Genomic DNA, 14,836 nt, shown 5'->3' on the forward strand with positions numbered 1-14,836 from the left:
GGGGAATAAAACCCAACTTCGCTGGCAACTCCAATAAATCTAGTAACTGTTTGCAAAAAAAAAAAAAATTAGATTCCGAGGGAGGGCTGGGTCTGGTCCGGATGAAACGCTAGGGCTCCTTCCCATGCCGGAGACGGGCGCTGGAAGCCTGCCACTGGCGTTCTGCCACGCGAGTGCCCCCAGACAGGAACACACCCACTGGAAACGCACGTGAACAAAGCTCGCTGCCCGGGAGCCTCCGCCTGCGGTTTCCTCGTGGATCACAGCTTCTCCAGGGAGGAGAGCAGGGCGCGCACAGGGTTAAGTTAGCTCCCTCCCCGGGAGGAGGGACAGGCGGCGGAGGGGGAAGGCAGCTCTCAGTCTCAGGCTGGGTACCTGCGAGTTAGTTGTACGTTCGAAACCCTTCGCCGTCGCTTGCGAGGGTGGCATCTTCCAGTCTCACCGCGGAGGAACCGGGGAGCCGGGAGAGCATTCCAGCGGCCGCGCGGTCCCTGCCCCGGGGGGGTGGTCTTTGGCCTGCGGTCCCGCGCGTCCAGAAGCCGAGACGCGTCAGCTCCGCGCCCGCCGCCGCGTCCACCCAGCCCGGGGATCGGGTTGGCAGTTCTCAACGATGGGCAGGAGGGACCTTGGCGGCGACCCCTAAAATAATACCATGCCCCGGGAGCCCCGCTGCTGTGGAGCCAGCTCCTTCCCTTCCCACCTCCCCGACCCTGTCGGATTCGGATGAGCGCAGTGCGAGGAGCTGCGGCCGCCAGGTAAAGGGGCTGAGGTGCCAGGTGGACTTTGCCAGAACCGACCTGGCTGCCGCTCTGCCAACACCACGCGGTCTCTTAAGGGGGATTGTTATTATTATTATTTAATCCGCTGGGGGTGATCTTTGGGATAGGATGCTTTAAGCTTTATCTTTCATCCGCCGAAAGAACAGACTGCTTAACTATCCCCCGATTTCAGAGAAGAGAAATCTAGCTGCAGGTCGAACCTCCCTCCTCTAAGGAGTTTTATAACTGAGCTCTGGGTCAAGACGCAAGTGAGCTAGTCCCCCTCGGAGCATCGATCCTAAATTGGGGTTTCTAGATCCACTAACCTTGCCTGAATCCAACCTCTCATTTCCCCAGGATGAACGCTAACTTCTGAGAGAGCAACGCTCCCTTAGGCCCCCACCCCTGCGCACGCTCCGTCTGCTGGTACTGTCACCAGCGTTACCATCAAGCCGTTGCATCTAAAACCACCAGCTTGCCCCCTGCCCGCAACCGGGGATCCTTGAGTGGCTAACAAGATGCGGAGGGTGCTGGTTCCTTTTCCTTCGAGTTGGGCCATAAGTTACTCCCCCACGCCACCCCCACACACACCTAAGCAAGTCTTTTCTCCAGCCGTGCAGGACTTCAGCGGTCTGGCACTGAGTTCCCTCCAGCGGGTCTTCTAGGCGCGCCAGTGGGGACGGCGAAGGCGGGAGCAGCCCACCGGGCTGAACTGGGATTGTGTTCCCGACTCCGGCTGCGCGGGGCGCGGGGAGGGGAGCGGTTAACGCCTCCCAGCACTGGGTTGAGAGGCGAATCGGACAGCGAGGAGCTCGCGAGTGGAGCCTTGCCAGCCGCCACCGCGCCCCAGGCTGGAAAGATGCCTCCTCCGCCACGCCGACCGGTCTCGGGCTTGTCCCCGCGCTTTCAGCGCCGGCGCGGTCACTTCTCATTTGTAATCAGGCCCAAGATCAAGGTTGTGGGTTGAGGTCGGGACAATAACCAAGGAAAGGAAGTATCCGGAGAGGGTGCCTGGGACGGGCTGAACCCACACTTGATGTCCGGTAAACTCCTGGAGCGCCTGAGGCTCCGGCCGGCGGCGGCGGCGGGTGGAGGAGGAGGCCACCGCTGCTGTGGTCCCTGGGGCTTTGATGCTGGCACCTCCCAGCAAGATGGCACTCACTGTCAGCCTTGGTTCACTTAACTCCCCCAGCCAACCCCCAACCCGGGCTGTGTATGAATCACACACTGAGTTTGGGGGAGGAAAGCGGCTTTGTCATCTGTAAGGCAAACGCATTTTACGGGGCCACCTTCTCAGAAGGCAACGCGGGAGCAGCGGCCCACGGGCACGACCTGGGGTCGTGTGTGCGTGTGTGTGTGTGTGTGTAAGCGCGAGTGCCAGCGTGCGTCTCGAGCATGCGTCTGGGTGGATCTCGGCGCGGCTTGTGCTTGCGAGGCACATTGGGCCTTCCTCCAAGTCTGCTTAACTCGATGGAGGCGCTCACAAAACGTGAAGGCGGTAGACACAACAGGGATGCGAAGGAAATAAAAACAATTAGGAAAGTGGTGCCAAGTGACTCAGACTCCGAACCGAGGACGGGAAAATCAAACCCGGGTTGGCGGTGGTCACCGCCCCTGCCTAACTCTTCTGCCGCGATAGCCGAGCGGGTCCCTCGGGAGCTGTTCCTGGGCCGCCTTCTAGCTCGCGGGCTGCTTCCCGCCCGGCCCCACCGACGGCGCGTCTCGGCGCAGCCCGGCGCTTGGCGCGAACTCGTTCTCCCTCTTCTGTTCAGCTTGAGCCTCTCTCCAGACTTGTTAAAACATGACAGCAACTTACTGGAGGCAGGAGGAACCTTAATGAAGTGAGAGGAGAGAAGCAAAAGCTTCCCTTCCCCCTTTTTCCAAGAGAGACGTGGACCTGGTTTTCTTACATTCCTCTTTAACCTTTGCAAAGAGATCGCCGAGTGGAAACTGAGCCTGTGTGCAAATCAAGCTCCCCCCGCCCCCCGCCCCGTTGTCTAACCTGTTCCCTAAACCATGTGTCTGAAAGTGGTCGTTTCTTGTCATCTGTGGGGGCAAATGAACGAGCTCTTTCCGGCGGCCAGGGTGTAACGAGAAAATGGGGGTGTTTGAATTAATTATATTAAACTTTGGATTATTTTCCGGTTAAATTATTTAAGAAGATCCGGGATCAGGGAACTAGGGGTGGGGTAGGGGGCAACTCACCAAGGTTGCCTGCATTTGAAATTACGCCATCTTGGTTGAAAGATGTATTTTTTTACCCTCTAATCTCCCGTTTCGATCATTCCTCAGCGTCTAAATCCTAGATCAGCTGGTTTTAGAAGGACCACGCCGGGCGGGCAAGGCGGGGAGTGGGGGGGAAATCAACTTTCGGCCGTTCCGACGGTGGCCACATCCTTCAGAGCTGGGGTGGGAGGGTGCAGGGAAGAAAGTGAGTCGGGAGGGCGGGCGCCGTCCGGGCGGCACCCGCGGGGTTGGCCCGGGCGCTCGCCGTGCCACGCGCTCCAGGGAGGACAGGGTTAACGGCCGCGGCTGACTTTGCCTCTTGGAAAGCTTGGGGTTGCAGCCGCGCCTCCCGAGCATTCTTTAAACCAGAAATGTGGGAGGGACTCCGAGAGGGAGGGCGGAGGGGAGGGAGGGAGGGAGAGAAAGAGGACTCGAGGAGGGGAGCGCGCCAGAGCGCCGGGGACCGAGGCAGAGGAGGAGCGCGGCAGCGGCGGAGGCGATCCCGCGAATTCCTTCCAGTAAACACCTCCTGGGGGTGTCCGGAGGGCTGGGGGTGGGCGCCGCGGCGCCTACATTAGCCCGGCCGGGCTGCGCCCAGGCGGCAGTCGGGTCGGAGCCGCCGCCGGACTCAGCGCCCCGCGCGCCCCGCGCTGCGCCCCGCGCCCGGCTCTGCGCGATCGGCTCCCCGGCGTCGGAGGCGCGCCCGCCCGCCCGCTCGGCTCTCCGGCCGCCCTCCCCCGGGCTCCTCCGTCTCCGAGGAGCCCCGGGCGCTGCGGGGCCGCTCTCCGCCGCGGTGCCCCGCTCCCCCGCCTGCTTGCGGGGCGCGTGGGCTCGGCGGAGGTGGAGAGGGGGAGGCAGGCGGGGAGAAGAGGCGGGGGCCGCGGCGGCCGGAGCCCAGAGGAAAGTGGCATGCCCGAGCCCTGGAGGCGGAGGTGGCGGAGGCGGCCGCGGGGAGACGATGCCGCGGCTCCGTAGGGGAGGAAGGCGAGAGCGAGCCAGGCGAGCCGGGCGCCCGGGCGCCCGCCGGCTGCGGGGAGACGCGTGTCGCTCCGAGGGTCCGGCCTCCGCACCCCCGCGCCCCGACGCTGCGGGCGACAGGGCCGGGCTCCGGCAGCCGCCGCCGTCGCCGCCGCCGCCGCCGCCACCTGGAGGACGGAGCAAAAGTTTGGATTTGGGGAAGGACGCGGCGCCGAGCGGAATTCCTACCGGGGCCGCCAGGAGACCTCCAAAACCTTCGCAGGTAACGCTTACCCCCCGACCCTCTCCTTCCCGGCAGGTCCGCGGGGCTCCCGCTCCCTCCCTCAGCGCTTTTTCAGACGCTCGCCCGATCCGGCGGAAAGTCAGATCCAGGCGAAGTTCTAGATCCCCGAGAGTGGGCACCCAGCGCGGGGAGGTCTCCTGGAACGTGGGCGAGATCTCTGGCGCTTCTTCGCGCCGGGTGGGCAGCTGGGCTGGGAGGCCAGCCTCCCCTGAGGACGGGTGGGAGCCCTTGGCCCCAGATGGTGCCTCATTTTGGAGCCCGGAGGACATTTACAATCTTTCTTCAATGGCTTTTAGTATTCTCCAGTCCAGGGAAATGCTGCGTAGATTTCACTCAGTCCCATCTTCACCCTCCTACTCTCTCACCCCAATTTAGTATCTTTTAAAAACGGTACGAGCCCATCCTCATTCGCTTGCCCGGTTGAGCTGATGCCAGAAAGCTACTTGGCAGGGAGAGGGCGAGGTGCGACAATACGAAGCAAAGGGAACATGTATTTTTCACCCTTTCGCATACCCGGAGCCCTGCCTCCCTCCTTCCATTCACCTTCTGGCGTCATAAAATAGGAACTTTGGAAGGCTCATTTTGATTGCAGAAGGGTGAGAGGAACCATGTTAGCCGTTGTTGGTGTGGATATGCAGTGATCGTCCGCCCGGGTGTGTGAGTGTGTGTGGAGGGTGAGTGGCGTTGCAGAGAGGCCGATTTTCCTCGGTGGCCTGATGCACAGTGGCGTGGAGGGTAGTGAGTGGTCGCGTGTGTGCTCCGAGCCGCGGGAAGCGGACTCACGTTTCCTGAGCTGCAACCTCTCTTATGCCGGTCAAACAGCTCCTGCGTCTCACCCTGAGAGCAAAAAGGGTCCAGACCCAACTCCCCGACGTCCCTTTTCCCCTAGTCGAGTTTCCAGTTTCCAAGCATCTCGGCGTTTGTTGTTCCATCATCTTTATTATGATCCTTATTTATTCACCTGGAAAACTCCTCCTGCCTTCTCTTGTAAATGGAAAACAGTCTCCGAGAGCTCTTGATTAATTTTAGTGGAGGGAATCTCTTGTAAAGCTTCCAGTAAGCTAATCAAGTACAAGGCACAAATCCGTGTAAATGCTCTCGCAGAAGTGCAAGATGCTGATTAGATTTCTTTACATGCTGCATTTGGTATGCAAAGCCTTTTCTAAATGGGAGCTCTTGCTCCCCCCTCAGCTGGGAGACTCTTTAAACACCCAGGGTCAGGGAGCTTTGGGGCTAGTCCACTGGCTCACAGGATTCTTGATAAATTTATTATGCCTAACTTCTCCCAGCCAAAAGCTAATATGATGGCGACCTTCTTTCTCCCGCCGATATTGTCTATGGACTTCAGCTGTATGACCTTATTACATCTCCAGCTAAAAGATGACCCCCCCACTCCCAAACATTTTGAGGTAGATAGAATGCAGGTTGGCATGTGTCTGGGGATGTATTTGGTCCTTGCAGTATGAATCAGTATGAAATGTACAATTTTAGGTTAGTATCTGAAGTGTTAGCCCTGGGCTATTTTTTTTTTTTTTTAATCACTGAGCAACATGCCAGATGCGTAAGATTGACAGGCCACCATATTAGATGAGAATCAGTCTTTGACTGAAGAGTCTTTCAGGCGTGCCATGAAAAGTTGCTTATTCGCCTATAATGTCACTAGTCCCCCAGTACAAGTTTTCTGCCTCCCCTCATCAGAAGCCCCACATCAGAAGTGCAGGAGAGGGTTAAACCATTTATGGATTATTAATAATCACATGAGTGACCATGCAACACGATATTGTCATGTTGAATTGCAAGTGTCTGTGACTGGAGGAGGTTGGAAAGTGCATTTTCAAGCATCACTCCATGTCTCATGGCAGTAGGCACAAGAAATTGGAAAAAGAATTGAGCTATCTGCACTGTAGCAGACCTATTACAAACCTAGCATGGAAGGAATGCTGGTTTTTGTTTGTTTGTTTGTTGGTTGGTTTAAGATGCCTGTGTCTTAATACTTCGGTAGCTTCATTGCAGTTTTAGAAATTCCTGGGGACGCTTTTAACACCAGAAAGTAGATTTCCAAATGATACCCTGCTGGGCTGCCTCAGGTTTCCCCAAACAGGCATCGCTGTTCCTGTATGCCGGGTTTCAGATACTATGATCTTATCCGGGTTTGCCTTTGACCGCCTGGATCTAATTTGAACCTCCTTTGATACCATTACATTTATATTCTGGCCTGCTGGAGAGTTTGATTTAGGATTTAGACACATCTCCCGAAAGCAACTTTATATCTTCCAAGTCTGAAGCTTGGTTTCAAGAAAGGCTTAAGCATGTAGAAGTGCAGAAGCCTTATTCTGTAGAGACCTGGTGTGAACATCTCCTCTTCCTGACTCTTCAGCTTTATGCTCTGCAAGGAAGAATTGCCACTTCCGCGGTCCCCAGTGTCTGAAGTTAAAAAACAGCAAGGGTGCCTGGCGGCTCTCTTTTGGTTTTGCTCTGCTTAGAAGATGCAACAAAGGTCAAGGTGATGTGATTTCATTTCCATTCAGGTCAGACCTTTCTGGATAACTGTCTTTCAGTATCTTTAATTTCTATTCAAGTTCATTTTTCACTAGATTACTTTAATAACTTTGTGGTTTCTGCCACAGCGATTCAAATCCAGGCCATTAGTGACCTCTATCTGTGAAAAGTGAAAACTCATTGTTTTCCTTTCTTCTCATCGGAATCTACAGATTACATGGGTGTGTTGGGGCAGGGGTGGGGGGTGGTGAGTAACAGCTCTGTAGTTCTCAGTTTTTAGATTTTCCGACTTGATTTTTCTGTTGCACAGTTCAGTATGGGTAATGATATTTAACAACAGTAATAAAAATGTTACAGGCTAATAGGCTACTAAATGGTTATTCCATATAGCATCGACAATGTGATCAATGTAAATAAAACACCAGTGCTGTCCATTGCCAATAAAAGAATTGTACAGTTAGGTAGACTAATGTTTAGAGACTCACAAACTGCTGGATGTAAGTGAAGTTTTATTGCCCCGGAGTGCTTACATAACAAGGGAAACTTGAGACAAGCTCAGAACATATATGTGGGAACTAGGCTTCATAGTAGCAGTGCGTGTATGTCTTTAAATTCAGCGGTGCTTCTGCTGTGAACTTATGGTCCAAATCAAGGGCGAGGTGTGGGGTGTGAGAAGGGTGTCTGTAAACAGATGGTCTTTCAAGGAGACTTTTAAAATCTGGTTCCTAATCCAGCTTTGTCTTCTGAGCATTTTCGAATCAAAATTTCCATTTGAGCTGATTATCCTCAACAGTAATTGAAGACAAAGTTTACTGACTTTCTTAGGTGGGTGGATACCATTATCTGACATTTTCCAGATGGTTTTTGATCTTTTGGTATTTGGGAATATAGAATTTTTAGGAGGCTTTCTTTCTTTTCCCCTGGGCAGGTTTTATACCAAAGACATTTTTAAAGACCAATTATTATTATCATTATTATTTTTAAAGTTAAACAACTATTATAATATCCCAACTTTATTACTTTTCCCCACCCTCCAAATTGCTTTGCTTTTTTAAAAATTATTCTTTTTTTTTTTCAAAACTGTATGTTGGGGATCAGAGTAAGGTTATCAGTATCTTTTTACTCCTTTCATCAACATGACTTCCATTTAAATATCTGTTTTAGTGAAACATACACAGGTACACGTCAAGGGCCGTTTTAAGACAGAGATTCTTTTCAAGGTTTGAAATATGTTTCTTTTTAAAAGACTCTGACACAAATATTGTAATAAAAATATCCTGTGTTCTGATGAATACAGAAACTTATTTCAGTCGCACGGAACAGTAAAACACTGTATTAGTAAAATAATCAGTGGTATTTTCAGTACATGGTCAAATCTGTTAGAACCTTCTTGGTTTTTTTTTTTTTTCCTTTCCCCTTGGCGAATTTCGCATCTCCTGGTCTTTTTGGTTTACTTTGATTCTTTCTACTGTGGCTCTTTGAAGTGATTCAAAATTAAACAGTAGCTACTTTTTTGGGAAATTCATCATGTTATATTCAGGATTCCAGAGGAGTTAATGATGCAGAAAAAGTCCTGTAAAACATCTTTCTAAAAGAAGTCCTTCTCTTGCAGACTCCCTATTTACTGGCCTCCTGTACCATTTGCAGTGAGTTGGAACTCCGATATTTATTTATTTTTCAAATACCACCTCTAACTTAATTTAATGGGGGTGGGGGGGTGTTTCTGCAGAAGAGTGCAGCGCCATGTGTCGTCTGAACAAAGCTGTGTCATTTTCATGGACCTGTCATAAGGGAAGGTCACCAAAAATATTCCTGTATAATTTGGGAGGTCAAATGGACACAGCCGTGTTTCTCAAATACCTGTCAATTATTCTGCAGATACTTAATAAGGGCACACGTTGTTTTTCCAACAGTTTAGTGGCTGAAAACCTCAGCCATTTTTTTTTTTTTTTTTTTTTGAGGCATTTACAAAATCAGTCTGGGATGCTCTTATCCGTTCAGCGCTCATTAGAACTGGGCAGTTTTTCTCACTTTCTTCCCAGGTTGCTTTTAAGGGAATGAGTGAGAACCTTGGCAAAAGTTCCTCTGTTTCTGCTCAATTCACAGGTCACATGCTGTATTTCAGTTCTCTTTATTAGAGCTTTCAAGACACAGATAAAAGGATCTTCCAACTGAACCTTTTAAGGACCCGAGGGCTTTCCGATTTAAACCCACCGAAAAATATCAGGTCTCCAGGTTCATCAGGGCTATTAGATCTCAGAACACCTACCCCTCCTTCCACGGGGAGCGACAGAACAGCGGCTCCTAAAATTGGTTCACAAATACACGGCCCATTGGAGTCAACAGAGGTCATAGGGCTGAATGGAAAACTTCAGACTCACATCGGTCCCAAAATAGGCCCACGTGCCGGTGTCACTCTCAAGCCTCAGCTGCCCGCGCGCGTCACTTTCATGAAAGTCCAGTGTCAGGATAACCTGTGTGAGTTCTCCCTTCCACTTGGCTCCAGAGCTTGGACTCGCGTGGTTTGAAGACGGAGATTATGCACGGGCTTTTAATATTCCTCACGGGCATTAGGTTAAGAGATGGTGAAGGTCAGGGGGTAGACGGACAAGCATTTGCCATGGAAGTTCCAGAAAACTCTGTTTAGACCCTGAAGCATGATATTGATTTCTTTCTTTTTTTAAGGGTTTTGTATGGTGGTGAACGTCACATAATACAAAGCATGCTACTTTAACCATCCTTCACTCTACAGTTGAGTGGGACTAGCCGCAGTCTCTCTGTTGTGCAGCCCTCACCATCTTCTCCACAACTTCCTCTTCTGTGAGTTGGTCCCAGAAAGCCTCACCCACCTGGCTTCTCATTGGGTAACAGGAGCCAGAAGGAAGTTGAAGGCTACCTCAGGTTGCACAGACTCCTCCCTTAAACCATTTGACTTTGTACAGAATCATGAAGATTACGTTTAATTACCTAGATGTTGAACTCTCTGATACAGTTCAGAAACTTCCTTCTCTACAAACTCAACCAAAATGATCAGAGGTGGATTAAAAAAAAATTAAAACTCTTAAAAAAAATCTTGCAATCGTGTAAATATTTAGATTTAAAAAGAGCCTTTCACTGCCTCTCCCCCATCATGCTAGATATATGTTTGCCTATTAGCCCAGGGGTAATTTTATGATGTCAGCTTTGTGTTTTGGGACTTGTACTGTGATGGGGAATGAGAAATAGGGAGGTTGTTTTGGAAGAAAGAAGAGATGTATTAATAGAAAGAAAATCTGTGTTCTCATGTCAGCACACTCCTTTCTACAGTGATGACCTTGGACAAATTACTTCATCTTCTGGAGACTTAATTTCCTCTCTGCAGAGTTCAACAGGGTTGTTGTGGGGTCAAATAAGATTAATGGGTGTGAAAATACCTTACTAATAATTCAGTGTTATATTCCCATGAAGAGGCATTAGTCAAATTGATAACATTTATCACTGAAGGACTGTCAGGTGCTAGGATAGTTTTAAGTTTTATGCAAATAGGAAGATAACCAAGACAGAGGGCTTCCTAGGTGGCATGGTGGTAAAGAATCTGCCTGCCGATGCCAGAGATGCAGGAGACACCGGTTCTATTCCTGAGTCAGGAAGATCCCCTGGAGTAGGAAATGGTAACCCACTCTGGAATTCTGGCCTGGAGAATCCCAAGTACACAGGAGCCTCATGGGCTACAGTCCAAGGGATGACAAGGAGTTGGACACGACTTAGTGACTGAGTGTGCATGCACACAGCCAGGTCAGAGTGCCCTGCCCTCCCGGAGCTTTTGCTTTTTGAGAGTTCTCTGAGATATCACTCACCAATAAAGTGCCTGGTGTTCCTCTCCATTACTCCATCCCTTCGTTTAATGGTGCATCATTTCCATGGGTGAGTTTGCTCTATTTTGATGTAAGTATTCTGATCAGGGTGAGTTGGGCGCAAAGGCCAAACTTTCCTTCCCTGACAGCTTGGCTTGTTGTTGGAAACTGAATTTATCACAAATGGATTCCACTGGGGATCTTTTGGGGGTGGGGAACAGAATTCCCTGAAGTAAGGTTGTTTCTTTTTGTCTGGCTTTATACATTAGCCATCCAAGTTAACCTTTTGCAAAAACACAGTCATTACTGGAATAGATGATGCCTTTTTCAGACTTTGGTTTTGCACAATAAGGCTTGTGCAGAGCATTTTCAGTCAGTAAGTTGTGACTGACTCTTTGCTTCCCCATGGACTGCACCCCACCAAGCTCCTCTGTCCATGGGATTCTCCAGGCGAGAATACTAGAGAGGGTTGCCATTTCCTCCTCCAGGGGATCTTCCCGACCCAGGATTGAACACATGTCTCCTGAATTTGTAGGCAGGTTGCTTACCACTGAGCCCCCAGGGGAGCCCAGGGAAGCTCTACATAGATAAACACACACTGTAATGAGGGGCTATTCCTTTGTGTGCATGGGATGGTACTCATGGAGGAGGTATTATTTTTGTAGAGGCAGAAGGTTTATATCCAATGATGAAGAAAGCTTTTCCATACATTCAGGAGATGGTTTTTACCACTTACCATGGGCCAGGCATGGAGTAAGACCGGAGAGGTCAATGTAGATAACGCACAATCCCTCCTGAGGCTACCCAGGCCAGCCAGGACAGAAGCAGACATAAGACCGAACGGCAAAGCAATTTTATACATGATTGAAAACAGTGCCAGGAACCCAGAATATTAATGAAAAAAGTTTTACATTTGAAGAGAGTCTCAGGTTCTAATGCTGGCTCTGTCCCTTGTGAATTTTGCAAACCATATTTTGGGGCTTCCCTGGTGGCTCAGTTGGTAAAGAGTCTGCCTGCAATGGGGGAGACTGGGTTTTGATCCCTGGGTCGGGAAGATCCCCTGGAGAAGGGAATGGCAATCCACTCCAGTATTCTTGCCTGGAGAATCCCATGGACAGAGGAGTCTGGTGGGCTATAGTCTATGGAGTCACAAAGATTCAGACATGACTGAGTGACTTAGCACATTCACTTTGGGGGCACATTTTAAACATGCTTTTTAGTCTTCACCTTTTCAAGTCGAAAAATAGAAGGGAATTCTTTCTATTCCCAGAGCTGTTCTTCTGAGGATTGAGATAATTATGTAAAACGTCTACCTGTCTGGCACACAGTAGAGGCTTAATAAATGCTGACTGCAGATCCTTCTCCCTGAAATGATAATGATTCCATTATGTTATTCTCCCCCTCTACAAATACCTTTGCATTTCCCTGGAATCCCAAAGAAGCCTTGTGACCTCTTGAACCTGTTCACTAACAGGTTACAGCTTCTTCTACAAAAGAAAATTTTGTGATCTATACAGGTAACAGCGCATGAAAGGGACGGCAGAGGAAAGGGCCCGCCACTCAATGGCAGAGTGAGCTCATAGCTAGCGGGGTACAGTGTGGACTGATGGTGTGAGAAGGCCCAGAGAGAAGGAACAGAGACAAAAAAAAAAAAGAAGCCTGTCCCAGGTTGGGGAACCGGAAGGTGACATCAGTGGGTCCTGCCTAACTGGTAGTTTTTTTGGTTATTGAAAGCATCGCCTTTGGCACGCCAACCCTGACTCACCTCCATGTCCCTTTCCATGGAGACGGTACCTGCAGCTTGCAACAAGTCCTACGTCTAGACTGTGACCCTGGACGCAGTGAACCATGGCTATGGTATCTCTGCCGGTCTACAGAGATTTTTATCAGAAAGCATTTTAAGCACTGGCTTCCCACAACTCATCTCACACCTGACTCTTGGCAGAGTCAAGAAAATATTTTATTGCAGAATATTAACACGTAAATCATTGTTCTGTTTATATCATGCTTATTCTGTGCTTATAGAATGATTATGCCTTGCTTGTATAATGATGGATGTTCAAATCGGAATGATGCCTCTGGGTAAGCACTTCTGGTTGGAAATATTTCTTTCAGAAAAGCCATTTTCAGTTAATTTAAGTAAAGGAGCTTCTGTGCCTGTGTCGGAGCCTCCTAAGAGCGCTCAGAAAGACTGGTCAAAGTACACACTGCTGGATTATTTTGCACTTATCATTATGATTGCATGTATGTATAGTATAATTTCTGCATTCTACTGAACAATGGAGACTTGTTTTTTTTTTTTTTTTTGACACTCTGAATCTGTAAATTAATGTAGGAAGGTTGTAAAGATGTTAGGAACCCCTAACTTCCAAGTTTGGAAATGCAGAAGCTTTTCCTATTAAAATCACATCCTATATATGTAATATGTATGCATATAATCAATCATATTGGAGCAGAGAGAACCAGGCACTCGACTGTACTTGCCAAGCTCTTCACGTCTTAGTAAGTAGCTTCTGAACCAACATTCCACCCAACATAAAACAATAAGACCCTGTTTTGCTACTTTAGAACGTATTAGAGAGATTAAAATTCTTTGGGAAATGGTTTAAAATATTTTTTCTTACCCAAATAGGTAAGGAACCAGTCCAATAGTGCTGAGAGCAATGGAATTCAAAGCTCAGTTCTCATAATCTCTGAGTCCTGAAGGAATGCAAAGCAGACATCCATTCAAGTCACAAGCCTGTATCTGGGGATTTGACACAGGTTAATTTTTTTTTTACCACATGCCAGGCACCATGCTAAGTTTTGTACCCAGCTTTGGGATACTCTTGCAGAGAAGACCTTGTCCTTCCTCACCAGGAAATCTGATGGACCTGACCTAGAGTTCTCCCTTCCCAAACTTGACTCAGCCATGAGTGAACTGAAGGGGATGGTTAAAAATGCAGGTCCTCAACCTGAGACCTGGAGATGCCGATATCCTCTGTCTGTGGTGAAGCCTGGGAATGTGGATGCTCCCGGTACTGGAGATCACTAACTGATCATCTTTAGAACTTTTCCTAAGCCAGAGGCTCAGTGGTTTTATAGTTGTCCGGCTAAAGTCACTTGTGAATTTCTGAAAGTATTTTTTTCTATATATTCTGCCACCTAGGAAATGTCGCTCCATTTAACCCAGCTCTGCCAGGGGAACCTTCGAAGTGACCAAACATCAGGGCAGTCTCCTGTGTGGTGTCTCCACCATCTATCTACCACTCTTGCTGTCCTCAGAATTAGTGCCCTAAAAAAGCAAATCACATCATATTGCTGTGGTTGATGTTCAGGCGCTCAGCCATGTCTGACTCTTTGTGACCCCGTGGACTGCAGCACGCCAGGCTTCTCTGTCCTTCACTAGCTCCCGGAGCTTGCTCAGACTTACTAGTCACCTGTGGCCTGGATTTCCTGTGCCTCTGGATAAGGCTTATCCAAGCTTGTTATCATGACATGAGGTCCACGACAGTCTGGGTCTCCGACGATCTCTCAGGCCTCATCCTCAGCACCAATGCTCCAAAGGTGGTGAGGCCAGGCCTCTTGATACACAGCCTCGCTCGTGCTGTTTATCTCTTAGATAGCATATTACCTGCTCATTCTCCATCTGGAAAACTCTTTTCCCTTAAGACCCACAAGAACGACACATTCCCTCCCTGTCAAAATTCGTCATTGCTTTCTCTGTGCTTCTAGAGTATTTTGTTTGTCCCACGGTGAGTTCCCCACTGAGGTTGTATTGTAATGCATTTGTTCCCATATCTGTCCTCCCTTCTGGACTCCAAAACCTTGGCTCATTTGTTCCTTTGTCTGGCCGGTATTAAAATGAACAATGGTGCTCAGTGCCCCAGGTTCTGCATAAATGTAACTGAATGAATACATATGTAATTATGCTGTACCCTCCTGGAAAACAAGAAGATTCCTCATCTAGTAATAGGGCCCTCTTCCTCAGAAGTGCTTTTCCATTCCTGTAGATGTGGTTGCTCAATGGGGGAAAAAAACGCAACCACCACCCTTCTGCCTTACTCTAAACAGGTTTGTCAGGCAAAAGCTTTCTGGTTAACCCAACCTTGATCTGCATCAAGTTTTCCAAACCTCACACGAGGCGATTTCCGATTTCCGATGTCACACTGGAAGATCTGTTTAAAGAAGGAATGCTTTTGCCTGATGAAACATCTTTCTTGGCACCGAGTTAAACCATCAGTTAAGTCGATATCCACGCAGATGTGGTTTCCATAAAA

The 14,836-nt window shown here is 49.2% G+C and overlaps 1 protein-coding gene across 1 annotated transcript in view; it reads left to right on the top strand.

Moving 5' to 3' along the window:
• The first annotated feature begins 255 nt into the window (after positions 1-255).
• The window catches only part of FLRT2 (fibronectin leucine rich transmembrane protein 2), a 107,862-nt gene continuing 93,281 nt past the window's right edge, over positions 256-14,836 (top strand). The window contains exon 1 of the mRNA XM_019969356.2: positions 256-755. The gene's annotated coding sequence lies outside the window, so the exon portion shown is untranslated. The remainder of the gene's footprint in view (positions 756-14,836) is intronic.

Source organism: Bos indicus, chromosome 10, assembly GCF_029378745.1.
Source record: "Bos indicus isolate NIAB-ARS_2022 breed Sahiwal x Tharparkar chromosome 10, NIAB-ARS_B.indTharparkar_mat_pri_1.0, whole genome shotgun sequence".
NCBI lineage: Eukaryota > Metazoa > Chordata > Mammalia > Artiodactyla > Bovidae > Bos > Bos indicus.